At 45.8% G+C, this 5098-nt stretch overlaps 1 pseudogene across 1 annotated transcript; it reads left to right on the forward strand.

Annotated features, from left to right (window-relative positions):
- The first annotated feature begins 712 nt into the window (after positions 1 to 712).
- Positions 713 to 1615, forward strand: LOC307108772 (calponin-1-like; annotated as a pseudogene). Its single transcript has one exon. The product of its transcript is annotated as a calponin-1-like (transcript).
- Positions 1616 to 5098: the final 3483 nt, after the last annotated feature.

Raw genomic sequence — 5098 nt, forward strand, 5'->3', positions numbered from 1 at the left:
TGGGTGCTGGGATGAGCTTGGGGTCACTGCTTATAAACACTTGGGCCCAAAGAGTTCATATATTTAGGGCAAATGTGCCACCCCCTATTTGAATACTGGTGGCCCAGTCTCACCTCAAGAAACGAAAGCCAGCTTTTCTAGGTGAAGAAAGGAGTCTTGGTATCATCTGATACACTCTTTGGTATTTTCAAACTCTGTCCCCTTGGGAACTCACATTTTCTTGACTATGCACTAGGAGAAAGACTGCCTTATCTTCCTCAAAGTCAGTTATAGAAATCCAAGCAAGCTATTCTGAATGATGCTGCAGTTAGCACGAGAGTGCAGCTATCGCTTCAAGATCTTGATTTCAGTTCTTTTGAGGTGGGTTTGCTGGATCATGTAGTAGTTCTATGTTCATTTTTTGAGAAACCTTTTACATCAGCAGCTGTACCATTTTACATTTCCACCAACAGAGTTCAAAGGTTTCAATTTCTCTACATCTTTGCCAACATTTGTTGTTGTTTTTTATGATAGTCATTCTACTGGGTATGAGGTAATATCTCATTGTGGTTTAGATTTACATTTCCATGATACTTAGTATGCTGAGAATCTTTTCATGTACCTGTTGGCCATTTGTATGTCTTCTTTGGAGAAATGTCTACTCAAGAACCATTTTTAGGACAGAGCCTCAGCTGCTGCAGCGTCCTCAGAGCCACCGTCACCACTGCCACCACCGGCCAGCATGTCCTCTGCCCATTTCAACTGAGGCCCCGCCTACGGTCTGTCAGCCGAGGTCAAGAACAAGCTGGCCCAGAAGTATGACCTCCAGCAGGAACAGGAGCTGCGAGAGCGGATTGAGGGGGTGACAGGACGCCGCATAGGCACCAACTTCATGGATGGCCTCAAAGATGGCATCATTCTCTGTGAGTTCATCAATAAGCTCCAGCCAGGCTCTGTGAAGAAGGTCAATGAATCGACACAAAATTGGCACCATCTGGAGAACATAGGCAACTTCATCAAAGCCATCACCAAGTATGGGGTGAGGCCCCACGACATCTTTGAGGCCAATGACCTGTTCGAGAACACCAACTACACCCAGGTGCAGTCCACCCTCCTGGCCCTGGCCAGCATGGGCAAGACGAAAGGAAATAAGGTGAATGTGGGTGTGAAGTATGCAGAGAAACAGGAGCGGAAATTTGAGCCTGAGAAGCTTTGAGAAGGGCGGAACATCATTGGGCTGCAGATGGGCACCAACAAGTTTGCCAGCCAGCAGGGCATGATGGCCTATGGTGCCCAGCGCTACCTCTACGACTCCAAGCTGGGCACGGACCAACCCCTGGACCAGGCCACCATCAGCCTGCAGATGGGCACCAACAAGGGAGTCAGCCAGGCCGGCATGACGGCTCCCGGGACCAAGCGGCAGATCTTCGAGCCAGGGCTGGTCATGGAGCACTGCGATACTCTCAACGTCAGCCTGCAGATGGGCAGCAATAAGGGGGCCTCACAGCGGGGCATGACGGTGTATAGGCTGCCGCGCCAGGTTTATGACCCCAAGTACTGCCTGACGCCCGAGTACCCGGGGCTGGGCGAGGCTGCCCACAACCACCACCCACACAACTACTACAATTCTGCCTAGGGCCCTGGGCCTCCCACCTTCCCCCCAGGGAGGCTGGCTGCTGCTTGGCAGGGCCTAGCCCGGCCCCGCTAACCCCTGCCCCCTGCCCCCTGCATGGCGCCCTCCAGCCCCTGGCACCTGCCTACAGGGTTAGCACTGGGGGGAGGAGCAGACTGGGGGGTCTGTGGGGTGGGGGAGCTCTCCTCCCTGGAGCACTGCAGGGTCCAACATCGAGCCAGGTGTTCCCAACACCATCCAAAGGACGCACTGAGCAAAGCTAACCCAGCTGTCCCCAGCTCCCTCACAGGTGGGTTCCCCCCAGGACAAGAAGCCCCCCAAGCAAAGCCCCCAGAGCCCAGGCTCAGCCTGCCTCCACCCCATTCCCACAATGGGAGCCAACTGCATGCCCAGAGACCCAGCAGACACACGCAGTTTGGTTTGCAGCGACTGGCGTATGTGGATGTGACAGCGGTGTTTGCAACATGAGCACTTTCTTTTTCTATTTCACTGGAGCACAATAAATGGCTATAAAATAAAAAAATAAAAATAAAAAACCATTTTTAATCAGTTTATTTTTTAAATTTTTTGCTATTGAGTTGTAGGAATTCTTTATATATTTTGGATATTATCCCTTTATCAGATTATTCACAGCTGATGTATAGCTGAGATATGGAAACAACTTAAATATACATCAGCTGATGAATGGATAAAGAAAATGTAGTATATGAATATATGTAATACTATTCAGACTTTAAATATGTGACAACATGGATGGACTGGAAGACAATGAAGTAAGCCAGCTACAGAAGGACAAATACTGCTCAATTCCACTTAATGCAGAATCTAAAACAGTTATACTCACAGAAGCAGAGATTAGAATGATGGTTGCCAGGAGCTGGGGGAGAGAAATGGGGAGTTGTTGGGTATAAATTTCAGTTATGCAAGCTGAATAGGTTCTAGATCTCTGCCACACAGCATAGAGTCATTAGGTAACAATACCGTGCAATGCACTTAACTACTCGGCCATAAAAAAAGAAGCAAAAATTTGCCCAGCCAGTGTGGCTCAGTGGTTGAGTGTTGACCTATAAACCAGGAGGTCATGGTTCAATTCCCAGTCAGGGCACATGCCTAGGTTGTAGGCTCAATTCCCAGTGGGGGATGTGTAGGAGGAAAACAGCTGATGATTCTCTTTCATCATTGATGTTTCTATCTCTCTCTCCCTCTTCCTTCTTCTCTAAAGTCATTAAAAATATATTTTTTAAATAAGCAAATTTTACCCTTTGAGACAGCATGGATGGACCTGGAGAGCATTATGCTAAGTGAAATAAGCCAGTCAGAGAAAGACAATTACCATATGATTTCACTCATATGTGGAATCTAATGAACAAAATTAACTAACAAGCAAAATAGAAACAGACTCATAGAAAGCAGGCTGACAGCTGTTGGGGGGGAATTTGGGGAGTTGGGTGGGGGAGTGAAGGGATTTTGCAAAAGACAAAAACTCGTGGACATGGGCAACAGTGTGGTGATTGCCAGGGACAGATGGAAGAGGGTATAAGGGGATTAATGGTGATGGATGGAGACTTGATTTAGCCAGGTAAACACACAATACAATGCACAGATGGTGTGTTATAGAATTGTGCACCTGAAATCTGTATAATCTTGTTAATCAGTGTTACCTCAATAAATTTAAAAGAAAGAAAATAATGTGTTAGGAGGGTAGATATCATTTTAAGCATATCACAAACCAAAACCAAATACTAAAGGGGCACAGGGAAACTGAGGAAGGTGATAGACATGTGCATTACCTTGATTGTGGTGATGATTCCACAGGTATAGGCATATGTCCAAACTTATCAAATTGTATTCATTAAACATGTGCAAGTAAAGATGAATTACTAGCTATATTCTAAAATGTGTTTTTCTGAATGATCCCCAATATTAACCTTTTAACTTGTTGGTTTATGTCTTTTTAATAAACTCTGTGTTAAAAAGGTTATTTGAGATTTCTGGTTTGTTGGCCTACTGGTAGAAATCTTGATCTACCAAATTGCAGCTGAGCCTTTGCCATGTGCTGTTAACTTTCCCCAGCCTTCCCTACACCAAGCCCCTTTGCTCAGCTCCACGCAATCTCGTGAGCTCTCAGTCCTCATATGGCCTATCTGTTCATCGTGTGGGTGGACTCTAAAAAAGAGTAAGAACATTATGGCCAAGCTTTATAGAGGAGAGCAGCTAATAATTGTCCCGTCGATAACTACTATACTATCCTAAGGAAGTGTATGTGAGAAGTGAGAGCAGCAAAAGAACTGCTGCTTAGTTAGGGTTTAAAATGCTCTGACTTCAAAAGACTCACTGCCGGATGAGAATAGCTCCAGCACATGACTCCAAAGTGATCCTAGAAGACAGGAGAATGTCTCAGGTGCCACAATCAGATTCAACCCTTTCACAACTGCCACCTTCTCAAGGCTACCGGGTCACCTAAGGTGTCTCATTCCAATCTCCTTCTCCCATCTGCCTGACTTCGCCAGTCCCTCTAGGGATGGCACTGGTTCCAGGGTCCAGCTCCTCTACTTGACATTTCTTGCTGAGAGATGGTAAGTAAAGGTGGATGGATTTGTCAGCAGTTGAATTGTTTTGAGCAGAGATGTATACTTTCTTGGTAACTTCAACCAAGGGAGGTTAGAAAGCAAAAAGACAAGACGGCCAGCACCTGCTCCTTTCTCTGAGTGTTCTGTAAAATTTAGGCCCCTTAATATTAATTGAATAAGCATTTGCAAGTCTTTTTTTTTTTTCTGTATCAGCAAAGCACAGAACTTTTCTGGCAAGGCAAGAAGCACATAGCCTTTTACCAGGAAAGTTGGCACAGAACTGCTTTGGCTGTTTCTTCATGTGCCTGTTGCCTGTCCTGGAAAGGGTATAAATGTTGACATGTAAGCTTGAAGTTTGGGCCACTATTTCACCTTTTCCTGGGTACTAGGAAGGCTCCCTCCCACCCACCCCCAAGCAATTAACATCTGTGGGCTGCTTGCTGGCTCTGTTAAATAGGAAACAGGAACCACATTTGTGTCTGCTGTTGTACTTGCTTATTTTCCCCAGTTTACACATAGAACACAGAAGATCTGCTCTAACTACCGCTGTTAAGCCCTGATTGCTGCCGACACATTTTTAAGGACAAAGTGGGAGCCCTTTTATTCTTTGCTCTCTCTGAGGAAAAGGCCAACTCGGCCCTGCTCACTCAAGTCAGATGCTCTCTCCCGCCGTTTGACTAGTACACACACTTCCACTCAAAAACCATGCATTTGAGCCGAATGAAATAGTCTGGGGAATGCTCCATTGTAGGATGGTTTGATGCACTAGTTTGGTTCCTCACATTTTATTGCAACAATCATTTGTTTAGGACCTATTCTTTGTATGCCTTTGGGGTTCCATGGAAAATCAAATCACTATCCCTGTCTTCAAGGAGCTCACAGTCTGTGGCAGTGAAAGAGTGTAAATTAAAATGAG

This window comes from Cnephaeus nilssonii (genome assembly GCF_951640355.1).
Source record: "Cnephaeus nilssonii genome assembly, chromosome: 13".
Taxonomy (NCBI): Eukaryota; Metazoa; Chordata; class Mammalia; order Chiroptera; family Vespertilionidae; genus Cnephaeus; species Cnephaeus nilssonii.